The 16,965-nt window shown below is 35.6% G+C and overlaps 1 protein-coding gene across 17 annotated transcripts in view; it reads left to right on the top strand.

The window, feature by feature from the left end:
- The window catches only part of NRXN1 (neurexin 1), a 1,149,661-nt gene that overhangs the window by 380,566 nt on the left and 752,130 nt on the right, over positions 1-16,965 (top strand). The gene's annotated exons all lie outside the window — the stretch shown is intronic.

The raw sequence follows: 16,965 nt of genomic DNA, 5'->3' as shown, positions 1-16,965 counted from the left end.
ATATTATGAAGTCCGTTTATCTAATTTTTCTTTTGTTGCTCATACTTTTGGTACAAAGTCAGAAATCATTGCCAAACACATTCCCTGATGATGCTTCCTCATGTCTTCATCTAGGGTTTCATAGTTTTGGTTCTTATATATAGGTCATTGATCCATTTTGAGTTTATTTTTGTTATGTGGTATGAGGTAGGGATCCACGTTCATTCTTTTGCATATGGATATCCAATTTTCTAAGCATAGTTTGCTGAAAAGACTATTTTTTTCCTCAATGAGTGAACAAGATGCCATTGCCAAAAAGTTTATTTTAGAATTCTCAATTCATTCCATTGTTCTATGTGTATATATGCTGTGTGCCAGTACCATGCCATTTTCATTACTATAGGTTAAATAAGTTTTAAAATTAGGGAGTTGTAAGTCCTTCAACTTCATTCTTCTTTTTCGTGATAGGTTTGGCTATTTAGGGCCACCTAACCTTCTATATAAATTTGATGTTTGGCTTTTCCATTTCTGGGAGAAAAAAAAAAAGCTGTGGAATTTTCATTGAGATTGCATTAAATCTGTAAATCACTTTGGGTAGAATTGATATCTTAACAATATTTAGTTTTCCAGTACATGTACATAGAATATCCTTCCATTTTAGGTGTACTTTGATTTCTTTTAGCAGTGTTTTGTGTTTTTCCTTATTCAAGCCTATGGTTAAATTTATTCCTAGTTACTTGACTCTTTTAATTACTATTGGATTTTTTTCTTTATTTCCTCTTCAAATTGTGCATTACTAGTATATAGAAACATCACTGTTTTCATTTCTTATAGTATCTTTATCTGACTTTGGTATGAGGATGCTGTTGGCTTTGAATTAATTAGGTAGTGTTCCTTCCTCTTCAAATTTTTGGAAGAGTTTGCACATATGTTGCTGTGCTTGATGGGTTAGGCTCTTGTTTTGGTTTACTTTGCTGCCAAAAGCAGATACCATCCAATGGGGTTGGCTTTAGACAATGGGAATTTATCAGCTTATAAATTTAAAGCTTTGAAGTTGTGGAAATGTCCCATCAAGGCCTTATTAAGATGATGCTTTCTTCCCAAAGACTGGCTGCTCGTGATCCTGGAGTCCTCTGACACATGACAAAGCACATAGCACCATCTGCTGATCTCTCCTTTCTCTTCCAGTTTTCCTTGCTTTCAGCTTCTTGTTTCCATGGCTTTCTCTCCCTTTGTCTGAATTTATTCTCTTATAAAGGATACCAGTAAGAGAATTAGGACTCACCCTGAATGAGGTGGCTCACACCTTAAGAAGCTTCACCAAAAGGTTATACCCACAGTGGGTTCACTGTGGATTACCTTTAAGAACATACTTTTCTAGGGTATATACAACTTCTGACCATCACAGCTCTGATCACTTTTTAAATTCTTTTTTCTTTCTGCTCTTTAGCCTGAATCATTTCAATTATCTTGTCTTCAGCTTCATTGATTCTTTTTCTGTGAGCTCTAAGCTGCTGTTGAAACCCTTTAGGGAATTTATCATTTCTGTTTTTGTCATCTTTGAATCCAGTAATTTTGCTTGATTCCTTTTTAAAATTTCTATCTATTTATTGAGATTCTCCTATTGTTCATTTGTTGTTTCCCTGAGATTCTTTAGTTCTTATTTTGTGTTTTCTTTTATCTCCTGAAGTATACTGAGGATCATTTTTTTTTTTAAGTTTCTGTCCAGTATGTATAAGATCTGGTCTTCTTCATTAATGGTTTCTGGATTTTTATCCAGGACTTAGACTTTAATATTTTTAAATGTCAGTCTGAGATTTAGACCTTGAGCTCTTCCTTAAATTTGTATCTAAGTAGTGATATGAGTGATTTTCTTGAGTGTCATGAGCTGACAAACTGGAACTAACCAACAAACAAAAAAACAAGTTTAACACTCTTTGCAAATTGGCTCTAAAAATGAGCTGGTAATCTCCTTAAGAATGTGGCCTTCCTGTCAAGAAGGTCTGCCCAAGAGAAATATGAAATGTAGATCCTCTGTCTTTTCTGAGCCTGCATATTTTCCTGCACTTAGGAAGTCCCTGTTTACAGGAATTAGAATGCCCAATCTACTTCTGATGAAATAGACTTTCCCTGCTGATGCTCTATTTATGGTTTAAAGTAGGTAGTCCTTTGCGCCAGGTCACTTGGGCTTGATTGTTTCTTGAACTACTTTAGCTGTCCTCAAGCTGTTTCTGCCTGCAAAGCAGGTTCTGGGAGGGTGAGCCAGGGTGGAGTTTCCCCATTCAGTCTTTCAGGTTGCCACCTGACAGATGGACACTGACATACAGGCAGCCCACTATGTGCACAGGAGTTACTCTGCCCCCTCAGATCACGGCCAGAGACCCACAATGGGGATGGTGTAGGAGAAAGGTCAGCAAGGATACCACAAGCTTTTCCTACCATTTAAAAAAATGTGTTTCCTTGATTTCACACTCTCCCATTAACTGTGTCCCTTTAACTCTTTTCTAGAATTTGGAGGAGGATGCCTCTGTCAGTTTTTTCAAGTTGTTTACATAATCCACTGAGGAGCAGCACCTTAGGTGACTAGAAGCTGCCATTTGTTTCTTAAATTATGTAATAATAATTACAGTTATTATTAGAGCAATCATTTGCTGATTTGTTAGCACTGTGCAAGGCACTACCTTAAGTACATAATATGTTATTTTCTCATTTAATTTTCATGATAACCAGTGAAGTAGATACAAGGATCATTCCATTGTCCCAAGGAGAAAATTTAGGCTCAGAGATTATCAGTGACTTCCTCAGTATCACATGGCTGGTAGGAGAACTGAAAATCCAGATCAAGCAATCTATTCTAAGACCTGCATTCTTATTCATTAAATTAAATTGCCTTCTGTTTGGGAATTTTAAAAATTGATGCATGTTTTATCTACCTTATATCTTAAATTTCTTCTCTCTTTATCCCACCTAGTGCCCTTGATTGAAATAACCACATTACGAGTCATTATTATCACCTAATTTTAAAATTATGGTTATTCTTACTTAATACTCCTATTTTCATTTTTATTATTGCTTTGATGATGTCTCCTGAAATTCAGAGTTTGGAAAGATCAGTGTGCTTGATTTTAAGCTCATTTGCTCCTTGGTGATTTTAAGAGAAGTAATCATAATAACTAAAATGATTCATAGTTTAATTGGTGAATTTTTTTGGAGGATGTGTAAATATTGTTTGTTTACATTGCATCGGAATGGCTTGAGTTAACATATAAATCCTAAAAGGAATCTTCTTGTTTATCATCACTTCACTGGCCAAATGCAAATGCTTTTTTTCTGATTGCACTGCTTATTTATACAGACAAGCCAAATCTGGTTGATTTCTTGATACAACACAAATTTAAGTAAGGTTTTCCAAGCACTGTAGTCTAATGCTACAAATTAAGTCATTCTTACAATCTGTGTGTGTTTCTATTATTGTCTGGTAGCCCCAAATTCCCCAGCAGCATGTTAAAAGCAAATAGTATTGCCAATCAATTTCAAAATCTATTGATTCCCAAAATAGCATTTGTGGTTTATGAGAAATGTTGATATCAGAAGCTAGATTGCCAGGCTATTTCATTTCTTTCATCTGTAGCTTGTCTTTTTCATTCTAAATTCAGCACATCTAAAATTAAACTCATTATTTTTGTTGCAGAATATATCACTTCTCCATTTTCTCCTTGAGTTAGCTCGGCCATCATTCCCTCAATTCAGAAATTTGGGGGCTAGCCTCAACTTATACCTCTCCCTCATTTCCATATACTAGTGATTATAAAATTTTGCTGTTTTTAGCTCAAATACTCTCAAATCTCTCCTTATTCTCCACACCACCGCTATAGCTTCGGTCCTATCATTCCTGATTTGAAGTACTGCAGTAGCCTTCCAGTTGACCTCCCCAATGTCTATCTTGCCTCCCTTCCATTTTCTCATCTCAATAGAACTGAAATGTGATTATGTTAGTCTCATTTTAAAAATCATTCCAGGTATGTCTGCGGCCTAAGAAAAAATGTCTTACATGATGGTGCAGCACAGAAGGCATCCTTGATTTGTCCTTTGCCTGCCTAAGTCATCTGCTGTGCTTTCCCTTTCCCTTCCAGACCCTCCAGCCACTCCGAAGACTGGTTTGGTGATTTTTTAGGAGTGTATTCCTGGTTTAGGCCTTCAGGTTTTTACTGATGCTAAGGACAATGTTCTTCTTTCTCTCCTACCTTTATCCATCCAAGCACATCACCAAGAGTCTTTACTCTCTTCTAAGTGCCATTATACCTTGTATACACTTTTCTTAACTTTCACTATACATTAGTATCATTTTTTATTTACCTGTCTGTCTTTTCTACTAGTTAGCAGCTTTTGAAGATGGGAGTCTATGTCTTTTTTTAATCATTGTTTCCCCACTACCTAAAATAAACCCCAATAAATTATAAGTGCTTAATCAATGTTCAGTGGAAGGATAGACAGATGAATGGATGGGTCCATTTCTCCTTCATATCCTTGTATTTTTCAGCAATAAATATCATTGTCTATTTAAAAATTTTACTGGTTACAGATTCCCCTGCTAAATAAAGCAAAATAGAACAAACCTTCCTGAAGAATCCTACTAATTTTATACACCCGGCTATGTTTCCTGTACTACTCAAGGTAAACATCTTTTGGGGCAATCTTGACTATTATCTTTCTTTTGTATTCTGCACAGAATGGAAGAACTCAATATATTTTTACATTGATTTTCACCTGAGGAGAAAAAATAAGCACATTAAATATTGGGCTGCAGTTATTACTCTAAAATATAACTCCAGAGCAATGGTTTCATATTATTTTTGTTAAAATACATATGCAATTTGGCAAATGAATGCAACTTATCTGCTAATATTGGTAAAAAAAAAAAAAAGCTGAGATTCAAACATTTTTTAAGAAAGCATCACAATTTCTCAATTCATAAAATACAACTAAATTATCTCCTCGTCTGTAAAAGAAATACATTTTTGAGCATCTAACTTCAGTATAAATAGGCAAATCTGAGAGCTGGCATACTTTCTAAACAACTCTCAGTTTTAATTACCATCATTCTTCATTTTGTTAAATTCTCCTTTCAGAGGTCATACTGCTCACTTTTACTGCATGCTTTGTAACATATGCAGATATGTACAGGTTAAATAAATACTAATTAAAGAAACAGTTAATTTTCCAGTTTAGTAAACCAGAACCAAATGATAGTTACATTATATTAGATGTGATCTAAATGTGGTATTTTGTAAATATAAAGAGATGTTTGAATTGCAAATGCATAGCAATTCTCACTAAAGCATGTTTGAATTAATAGGTCTTTTTTTTTTACAAGGGATCTTCCATTTCAGGGGACATCATGAGAAAGTTTCACCTTTTCACCATCTAAAATATGTTTAATGAATTTAAATAGTAATAATCAACCCAGCTTTCTGATAAGTGATTGTGAAAAGTGAACAAGATTTTATGCATAACGGAGTTAACATAAACTCAGTTATGCATAACTGAACACCATGTGGCTTCCTTTAGCAACTTTTTTTGAAACTCTATTAAGCAAACTATTGACAGTCACATTTTACTGAGACTTAGAAATGAAAGTTCAGAGTGGTTGATTGTAACACTGATTTTCCATTCTGTTGTCCCAAGACTTCTATATTGAATTCTGTGCTCTGCTCCTAAGGACTCAAGTTCCATTCAAAATTGCAAATTAAGTTTGTCAAGTGTATTTCTCCTCTTAACCATAGCAATTAAAGTTCATAACTGGAGAGTATCTTTGTAGAAGAACAAAAATATAGCCACAGGGCTGGCAACAGTAGCTCAGTGGCAGAGTTCTCATCTGCCATGCCGAAGACCCAGGTTCAATCCTGGTTCCTGCCTATGCTAAATATATATATATATTTAGCCACAGTTGAATGAAATCATGGTTTTAGATTAATTAAAGCAATTATATATGACTTTAAACAACAAGCAAACAAAAATCACTCATGAGAAACTTGCACTGAACTAAATTTGAATTGTTTTATTTCACTAACATCAGTGGTTGCAGATGTAGCCGATGGGAAACTGAAGGAGCCAGCAAGACAATTTTAAATTGCGGTCTGAAAAAGTCAAATTATTACATTCCTATAATGTACTATGGGTAGCCAATGGAGGTCAATGGTTATTATATCAAATTATGGTTACGGTTTTTTTCTAAATTAACATTCATTATGTATTGTTGATCATCAAAAAGAGATATGTTCTCATTGATTTCTACATGTTCTATTATCTTTTTTAGTTTATTTTTTCTTATATTGCAAAAGTGATGGAACTATTTTTCTTCAAACTGCTGCTGTGTCTATAGCTATCATTAGTATGTGGCAGCTTAAATTTTGTTAGTTTATAAAAAAATAGCAAAAAGATTGATGGTTAATATTATACGGAATTAGCAAAGCTTCATTTCAACCATTAATACTTTTTATTTCTACTTAAAATGCACCATTATATTGAAATAGAAAAGCTTTTCCCCAAGGCCAGCATACTTTTTTATACAACATATTACCCTCTAGGTTATTACTATTGATAAAATATGTTTACCTGCAAGATATGCATATGTATAAGGCAAAACTTGTTTTGTGTGACTTGAGGCATGGTGAATATTTAGTAAATTTGGTATAATGAGTCTTAATTATCAGAAGAAAGAAAATATTTAAATATAATAAGATTGATCATTTAAAATTAATCAAGAAAAATCTAAGGTAATATTGTATCATTTTGCTGTCTACAGCAGTTGGAAAATTCAAATTTTATCTATCAACATGCAGGAAAAAAAGATGTCGTGTTTCTGTTTTTTGTAAAGAGCCAAATAGATTAAAACTAAAAGACTGTTAAGTTCCTTGTACAATAAGCAGAATGTAAAGTATTATTAATCTTCTTTGTCATTCCTCGGTTTATATAGCAACTTAGAAAATTTTATGCTCAAGAAAAACTCCCTGACATTTATTTGCATTGCCAGCAAAAAAAAGAAGAAAAGAAAATTGATCTAAGATTTGTAGAAATCATGCCCCTTTAAAGATGTCTCAGTTATACATTTTGAATCATAAAAGTATATCATTAAAGCAGGCAAGATCCACTGAGGGATACTAAAGATCAGTGGTGAGAGTTTAAGGAGAAACAGCATATTTGCTCAGTCTCAAAGTATCTATCTGCCTCAAAGTATTTATTAACCACAAAGTGAAAACTAATAACTTTATAGTGGAGAAATCCAATAGATGATAAATAAACCAGATAATTAGGGTAATCACCAGTAATAAGGCATAGCAAAATAATTTACCTCCAGATATAATGCCCTGAGAAGGGCATATCATTTCTGGGATATTCTTACCAAAAATACATGACCTTAATCTAAGTGTGAGAAAGCATCAGGCAAACTGAAATGTAAAGACATTCCACAGAATCACCAACCAGTACTCTTCAGAACCGATAAAGTAACAAGTGACAAGGCAAGATAGACCTGAGAGGACTGTAGGGGCATGACAACTAAATGCAATGTGAGATCCTGGATTGAATTCTGGAATAGATTAAGGAAATTGGTGGAAAAACTGGCCAAATCCAAATGAAGTCTGTAGTTCAGTTAACAGTACTGAACAAACTTTACTTTCTCAGTTTTGATATGATAACGAAAGATATTAAAATTAGGGAAAGCTGAATGAAGTGTACACAGTAACTCTATGAATGTCTTTGCAATTATTCTGTAAGTCTAATATTATTTCAAAATTAAAATAAAAATAAAAAAGAGCAAATTGTTCTTACACTGTTGTTATCTTAGAATCGGAGGGAAAAAAGTCTAAACCTATGTCTCATTGAAATATATGACAGTGAAAAAAAATAGCATTAAAGGTTTGAAAAACACTTGTAAAGTTGTCACTGATTTTCTGTGTTTTTGAAATGAAAAAGTGATAAAGAAATTATTTTTAAGTTCGTATGCAAATGTGAACACCTTCCTACATGCACTTAGGGAACATGCCTGATGTTTTCTCAGTTTGAACCAGCCTTTAGGAAATGTGCAGAGTGAGAAAACACCTGTATTTATTCTTTGACTATATGGTGTAATGCTCTTGTTTGTTAAACTTCACGTTTTCCTAAGATATATATACACCAAAATAAAATACATTTAAAAAATAAATAACTGAAGACAGTAACACAATGATAGCTATAAACATAAAGTTCTTAAAACTTTAATTTGTTTTAAAAATTCTGCATTGATATTTTCATAAATTGGATAAATTAAAATTCTAAAAAAATTCTAAAAAAATAAATTCTAAAAACTCTATTTTTTTCTTTTTTGAAATAGCCTTGAAAATTAGGCTAGTAGCAGCTTTTTTTTTAGATTATTTGTCTTAGTTGATGTAGGGTTGATTCAGTGTCTTTAAATCAAAGGCAAGCTGGAATGCTTTTCCATAATATCACTATTTGTGTCTCAGCTTCTCTACCTATGAACTGGAGTTACTATATTCATTTATGTTGCTTCTATTATAAGTTTTTGTGATGACTAATTTGGTGATGGGTGGAGATGGGAATTTTTAAAAAATCGTTATCAGTAAATATACTTTATTATAGTATGTTAGGTCATTTAAACAAGTAGCATTTAAGCATCACTCAAAATAATTGTCATGAAACTTGCTATAGTTATATTGTCTGACTTTTTAGCTCTAAGTGATTATTTAACAAGTAAACTGTATCTCCAAATGCGTTAAATATAGAAGCATGTAGTAAAGCTTAAAACATTATCTAAAAACAAGGTAGTTCATTATTGTGTGTATTTTTATAGTCTATTTATATTATAAGAATATTTCAGAAAAATATTTTCTTATCTAAAAACTTTCAGAGCCTTTTCACAGTCTTTAAACAAGATCAAACTCAATCTCTCTAACCTTGGTATCCTTCAAAAATCTTTGAGCTGCCTCATTTTTTTTTTTAACTTTTTTTTATTGTCTAGTATAACATATATACAAAGCAAAGAAATAAAAAAGCAATAGTTTTCAAAGCACTCTTCAAAAAGTGTTTACAGGACAGATCCAGAATTTGTCATGGGCTACCATATGGTCCTCTCAGATTTTTCCTTCTAACTGCTCCAGAATATAGGAGGCTAGAGGACTTAAATACTTTTTTATCATCACAATCAACTTTTTTCCCCTTCTTTTTTGTGAAAAATAACATATATACAGAAAAGCTATAAATTTCAAAGCACAGCATCACAATTAATTGTAGAACATATTTCAGACTTTGACATGGGTTACAATTTCACAATTTTAAGTTTTTACTTCTAACTGCTCTAAAATACTGGAGGCTAAAAGAAATATGAATTTAATGATTCAGCATTCATGTTCACTTGTTAAGTCCTTTCTTCTATGTATAATTCCACCATCACCTTTGATCTTTCCATACCTCTCTTTGGGGTTGTTTGGGCTATGGCAATTCTAAATTTTTTATATTGGAAGGGTCTGTCACTAAAATGGGGTAAGGAGATGGAACTATCTGATGTTCTGGAGAGGCTGGGCTAGGTTTCAGGACTTATCTGGACCAGGGACCCATCTGGAGGATGTAGGTTTCTGGCAGGTTACTCTACTGCCTGGAACGCTTGTGGAATCTTATATGTTGCCCTAGGTGTTCTTTTTTTTTTTTTTTTTTTGTAATTGTTTCATTCATCAATGTTTTTTTTTAAAAAAATTTAAAATTTTTTATTAATTAACGGAAAAAAAGAAAAAAAAGAAATTAACCCAATATTTAGAAATCATACCATTCTACATATGCAACCAGTAATTCTTAACATCATCACATAGATGCATGATCATCGTTTCTTAGTACATTTGCATCAGTTTAGAACTAGCAACACAACAGAAAAAGGTGTACAATGTTAATATAGAGAAAAAAATAAAAGTAATAATAATAGTAAAAAAAAAAACAGACAGACAAAAACAAACAAAAAACAAAACAAAACAACAACAATAAAAAAAAACCTATAGCTCAGATGCAGCTTCATTCAGTGTTTTAACATGATTACTTTACAATTAGGTATTATTGTGTTGTCCATTTTTGAGTTTTTGTATCTAGTCTGTTAAAAAACTAGATGGTTGATAGTTTTGTAACTATCTGTTGATGGACATTTTGGCTGTTTCCATCTCTTTGCAATTGTAAATAACGCTGCTATAAACATTGTTGTGCAAATGTCCGTTTGTGTCTTTGCCCTTAAGTTCTTTGAGTAGATTCCCAGCAATGGTATTGCTGGGTCGTATGGCAATTCTATATTCAGCTTCGAGGAACCGCCAAACTGCCTTCCACAGTGGTTGCACCATTTGACATTCCCACCAACAGTGGATGAGTGTGCCTCTTTCTCCGCATCCTCTCCAGCACTTGTCATTTTCTGTTTTGTTGATAATGGCCATTCTGGTGGGTGTGAGATGATATCTCATTGTGGTTTTGATTTGTATTTCTCTAATGGCCAGGGACATTGAGCATCTCTTCTGATAGGTGTCTGTTCAAGTCTTTTTCCCATTTTGTAATTGGGTTGACTGTCTTTTTGTTGTTGAGTTGAACAATCTCTTTATAAATTCTGGATACTAGACCTTTATCTGATATGTCATTTCCAAATATTGTCTCCCATTGTGTAGGCTGTCTTTCTACTTTCTTGATGAAGTTCTTTGATGCACAAAAGTGTTTAATTTTGAGGAGCTCCCATTTATTTATTTCCTTCTTCAGTGCTCTTGCTTTAGGTTTAAGGTCCATAAAACCGCTTCCAATTGTAAGTTTCATAAGATATCTCCCAACATTTTCGTCTGTTTTATGGTCTTAGACCTAATGTTTAGATCTTTAATCCATTTGAGTTAACTTTTGTATAAGGTGTGAGATATGGGTCCTCTTTCATTCTTTTGCATATGGATATCCAGTTCTCTAGGCACCATTTATTGAAGAGACTGTTCTGTCCCAGGTGAGTTGGCTTGACTGCCTTATCAAAGACCAAATGTCCATAGATGAGAGGATCTATATCTGAGCACTCTATTCGAATCCATTGGTCGATATATCTATCTTTATGCCAATACCATGCTGTTTTGACCACTGTGGCTTCATAATATGCCTTAAAGTCAGGCAGCGCAAGACCTCCAGCTTCGTTTTTTTTCCTCAAGATGTTTTTAGCAATTCGGGGCACCCTGCCCTTCCAGATAAATTTGCTTAGTGGTTTTTCTATTTCTGAAAAATAAGTTGCTGGGATTTTGATTGGTATTGCATTGAATCTGTAAATCAATTTAGGTAGGATTGACATCTTAACTATATTTAGTCTTCCAATCCATGAACACGGTATGCCCTTCCATCTATTTAGGTCTTCTGTGATTTCTTTTAACAGTTTTTTGTAGTTTTCATTATATAGGTTTTTTGTCTCTTTAGTTAAATTTATTCCCAGATATTTTATTCTTTTAGTTGCAATTGTAAATGGGATTCGTTTCTTGATTTCCCCCTCAGCTTGTTCATTACTAGTGTATAGAAATGCTACAGATTTTTGAATGTTGATCTTGTAGCCTGCTACTTTGCTGTACTCATTTATTAGCTCTAGTAGTTTTGTTGTGGATTTTTCCGGGTTTTCGACGTATAGTATCATATCGTCTGCAAACAGTGATAATTTTACTTCTTCCTTTCCAATTTTGATGCCTTTTATTTCTTTTTCTTGTCTAATTGCGCTGGCTAGAACCTCCAACACAATGTTGAATAATAGTGGTGATAGTGGACATCCTTGTCTTGTTCCTGATCTTAGGGGGAAAGTTTTCAATTTTTCCCCATTAAGGATGATATTAGCTGTGGGTTTTTCATATATTCCCTCTATCATTTTAAGGAAGTTCCCTTGTATTCCTATCTTTTGAAGTGTTTTCAACAGGAAAGGATGTTGAATCTTGTCAAATGCCTTCTTTGCATCAATTGAGATGATCATGTGATTTTTCTGCTTTGATTTGTTGATATGGTGTATTACATTAATTGATTTTCTTATGTTGAACCATCCTTGCATACCTGGGATGAATCCTACTTGGTCATGATGTATAATTCTTTTAATGTGTTGTTGGATATGATTTGCTAGAATTTTATTGATGATTTTTGCATCTATATTCATTAGAGAGATTGGTCTATAGTTTTCCTTTTTTGTAATATCTGTGCCTGGTTTTGGTATGAGGGTGATGTTGGCTTCATAGAATGAATTAGGTAGTTTTCCCTCCACTTCAATTTTTTTTGAAGAGTTTGAGGAGAGTTGGTACTAATTCTTTCTGGAATGTTTGGTAGAATTCACATGTGAAGCCATCTGGTCCTGGACTTTTCTTTTTAGGAAGCTTTTGGATGACTAATTCAATTTCTTTACTTGTGATTGGTTTGTTGAGGTCATCTATTTCTTCTTGAGTCAAAGTTGGTTGTTCATGTCTTTCCAGGAACCCATCCATTTCATCTAAATTGTTGTATTTATTAGCATAAAGTTGTTCATAGTATCCTGTTATTACTTCTTTTATTTCTGTGAGGTCAGTAGTCATGTCTCCTCTTCCATTTCTGATCTTATTTATTTGCATCCTCTCTCTTCTTCTTTTTGTCAATCTTGATAAGGGCCCATCAATCTTACTGATTTTCTCACAGAACCAACTTCTGGTCTTATTGATTTTCTCTATTGTTTTCATGTTTTCAATTTCATTTATTTCTGCTCTGATCTTTCTTATTTCTTTCCTTTTGCTTGCTTTGGGATTAGTTTGCTGTTCTTTCTCCAGTTCTTGCAAGTGGACAGTTAATTCCTGCATTTTTGCCTTTTCTTCTTTTCTGATATAGGCATTTAGGGCAATAAATTTCCCTCTTAGCACTGCCATTGCTGCGTTCCATAAGTTTTGATATGTTGTGTTTTCATTTTCATTCGCCTCAAGGTGTTTACTAATTTCTCTTGCAATTTCTTCTTTGACCCACTCGTTGTTTAAGAGTGTGTTGTTGAGCCTCCACGTATTTGTGGATTTTCTGGCACTCTGCCTATTATTGATTTCCAACTTCAGTTCTTTATGATCCGAGAAAGTGTTGTGTATGATTTCAATCTTTTTAAATTTGTTAAGACTTGCTTTGTGACCCAGCATATGATCTATCTTTGAGAATGATCCATGAGCACTTCAGAAAAAGGTGTATCCTGCTGTTGTGGGATGTTATGTCCTATAAATGTCTGTTAAGTCTAGCTCATTTATAGTAATATTCAGATTCTCTATTTCTTTATTGATCCTCTGTCTAGATGTTCTGTCCATTGATGAGAGTGGTGAATTGAAGTCTCCAACTATTATGGTATATGAGTCTTTTTCCCTTTTCAGTGTTTGCAGTGTATTCCTCAGGTATTTTGGGGCATTCTGGTTCAGTGCGTAAATATTTATGATTGTTATGTCTTCTTGTTTAATTGTTCCTTTTATTAGTAGATAGTGTCCTTCTTTGTCTCTTTTAACTGTTTTACATTTGAAGTCTAACTTGTTGGATATTAGTATAGCCACTCCTGCTCTTTTCTGGTTGTTATTTGCATGAAATATCTTTTCCCAACCTTTCACTTTCAACCTATGTTTATCTTTGAGTCTAAGATGTGTTTCCTGTAGACAGCATATAGAAGGATCCTGTTTTTTAATCCATTCTGCCAGTCTATGCCTTTTGATTGGGGAATTCAGTCCATTAACATTTAGTGTTATTACTGTTTGGATAATATTTTCCTCTACCATTTTGCCTTTTGTATTATATATATCATATCTGACTTTCCTTCTTTCTACACTCTTCTCCATACCTCTCTCTTCTGTCTTTTTGTATCTGACTCTAGTGCTCCCTTTAGTTTTTCTTGCAGAGCTGGTCTCTTGGTCACAAATTCTCTCATGACTTTGTCTGAGAATGTTTTAATTTCTCCCTCATTTTTGAAGGACAATTTTGCTGGATATAGGAGTCCTGGTTGGCAGTTTTTCTCTTTTAGTAACTTAAATATATCATCCCACTGTCTTCTAGCCTCCATGGTTTCTGCTGAGGAATCTACACATAGTCTTATTGGGTTTGCCTTGTATGTGATGGATTGTTTTTCTCTTGCTGCTTTCAAGATCCTCTCTTTCTCTTTGACCTCTGACATTCTAACTAGTAAGTGTCTTGGAGAACCCCTATTTGGGTCTAATCTCTTTGGGGTGCGCTGCACTTCTTGGATCTGTAATTTTAGGTCTTTCATAAGAGTTGGGAAGTTTTCAGTGATAATTTCTTCCATTAGTTTTTCTCCTCCTTTTCCCTTCTCTTCTCCTTCTGGGACACCCACACATATATTTGTGCGGTTCATATTGTCCTTGAGTTCCCTGATTCCCTGTTCAAATTTTTCCATTCTTTTCCCGATAGTTTCTGTTTCTTTTTGGAATTCAGATGTTCCATCCTCCAAATCACTAATTCTATCTTCTGTCTCTTTAAATCTATCATTGTAGGTATCCATTGTTTTTTCCATCTTTTCTACTTTATCCTTCACTTCCATAAGTTCTGTGATTTGTTTTTTCAGTTTTTCTATTTCTTCTTTTTGTTCAGCCCATGTCTTCTTCATGTCCTCCCTCAATTTATCGATTTCATTTTTGAAGAGGTTTTCCATTTCTGTTCGTATATTCAGCATTAGTTGTCTCAGCTCCTGTATCTCATTTGAACTATTGGTTTTTCCTTTGACTGGGCCGTATTTTCAATTTTTTGAGCGTGATCCGTTATCTTCTGCTGGCGTCTGGGCATTTAGTCAGATTTCCCTGGGTGCTGGACCCAACAATTTGGAAGATTTTTCTGTGAAAACTCTGGGTTCTGTTTTTCTTATCCTGCCCAGTAGGTGGCGCTTGTTGCACACATTTGTCTGCGGGTCCCACCAGTAAAAGGTGCCGTTGGTCCTTTAACTTTGGAAAACTCTCGCCGTGGGGGAGGTTCGCCAGCCGAAGCGGCTTGGAAGAGTGCCAGCCGGCCCGAGGTCCGAACGCAGGGAGGGTTGCCGGCCGCCTCAGCCCGAGAGAGCACCCGTCCGAATTTCCTAGTCAGCCCGGGGCGCCAAGCGTGGCGGGAGGGCGCCAGCCACCGCGGCCCGCCCAGGAGAGTGCACCGTTCCCAGGGAGTCACGTGTTTGGAAGGGCCCCCCCCCCGTCACCGTTCTCCGCGGCCTGGGGATTTCCGATCCAATTCTCTCAGTTGGTCCGGGGGGCCATGCGTGGTGTGGGCGCCAGCCACCGCGGCTTGAGGGGACCGCCTGTCCAATTCGCCCAGCCGGCCTGGGAAGGGGGAAGGGAGGAACTCCGGCCGCTTGCAGCCCCGCCCGGTGAAGCCCGCACCCCTTGGCGATCTCACCGGAGCAGGTTCTCTCAGCCAGTCAGCTGTTCCAGGATGGGGTACGCTGTCTTTTTGCTCTCTGTCGTGGCTCTGGGAACTGTTCTGTATCATTTCTACTCCCCTAGTAGCTGTTCTGGAGGAGGAACTAAGATCCGCGCGTCTTACTAAGCCGCCGTCTTCTCCGGAAGTCCTGAGCTGCCTCATTTTATAAACGTCTGAGCTCAAGTTTTCCCCAGGCTCCGTTCCTGTCACTGGAGTACAGGGAGGAATAAAGCTGGGCACTGTCTCAACTCACAGCTTAGTTCCCTAATTTCGTCCTTACTATTTCTCTGGATGAATCCCTGTACCCTCTGCTGGACCACACTCAGTTTCCTGACCATCGCCATTCCTTTCCTCCCTCTTCCTCCACTAAGATTCCTTCCTCCTGTTTGCCCAATTCCCAACCATCCCATAAAATATACCACCTGGATCTTCTGCATTCCCCAACACGCCCAATTCTCAGAATTTCTACATTGAAAACCTCATCCTGAAACTCATGTAGATGACAAGGCCACAGGGTTTGGATTTATCTCTCCTGACTCCAGAGAGAGTGTCACCTCTTCCCAAATCAGAGCTACCTTTTCCTTTTTCTATGTTTGCCTCTCTAACACCAGTCCCGGGGGCCCTCACTGAACCAATTTTATTTTAATATGTGGAAGAGGATATCAGCATACAATCTTTCCCAAAATCCTACATTTTTTTAAACTGTCCTTTCACGATTTACTTCCTCCTTCCTTTCTCTTTTGCCAAAATAAAAATCCCAATTATGAAATTCTCCCTTGAAATTCCTATTCCATGCTGGTGCAATTCTAAAGTACAAGGCTGGGGTGAGGCATGTCCTATGACCAGGAACATGAAAACTCATCAAGCTTTCTAGTCTCTCTCAGTTCTCCAATCTCTTTCACATGTGATGCCTGGAGAAATGATGATTGTTGATTGGCACACTAACATAATGAGGAGGCTGCTTCCCCTGGTTCCACCCAGGTAGATATGGGTAATCTATACCTCAGCACAATTGTCCTGTTCTCATCACTGTCTGGCTCACTGCTAGGAAATTAATTGCACTAGATGATCACAGGGCAATATTTCTTCTAAAATCCAATAGGCAATATATTTCCTCCTCTCTGATGCATGAATTGCAATTACTCTTTTTATATTAATTTTGGGCATATCAATATTTGACTTGAGGATATTTTACAGTAGTGATTTCCATAAACTGGTAGATTGTAAAGAAACAAGAATTGTTAGCACATTGACTATACTGTTCTATTATTTCAGACTTTCACTTAAGTTCAAACAGAAGAGCACGGATTAAACAGAAAGTTCTTCAGACACTCTATTTCTTTATTTAATTGTCCTACATAGCATAGCATAGTCATAGTGGATACTCCACGAAAACCCAAAAGACACTGAATTGGCAAATCAAAAATGGCACTGTATCTTCCTAAACAGAGCCATCAATTGAAATAGAAATTAGAGAGTGGGTGGACAACTAAGATTGAAATACCGTTCAAAATGCTTCACAGCCCTCTCTGTTTCTAAAAGGCATCTTATCACTCAAGGGCCTAG

The sequence above is a fragment of the Tamandua tetradactyla genome, chromosome 17 (assembly GCF_023851605.1).
Source record: "Tamandua tetradactyla isolate mTamTet1 chromosome 17, mTamTet1.pri, whole genome shotgun sequence".
NCBI classification, from domain to species: Eukaryota; Metazoa; Chordata; class Mammalia; order Pilosa; family Myrmecophagidae; genus Tamandua; species Tamandua tetradactyla.
This window is presented reverse-complemented; position numbering and strand designations above follow the sequence as displayed.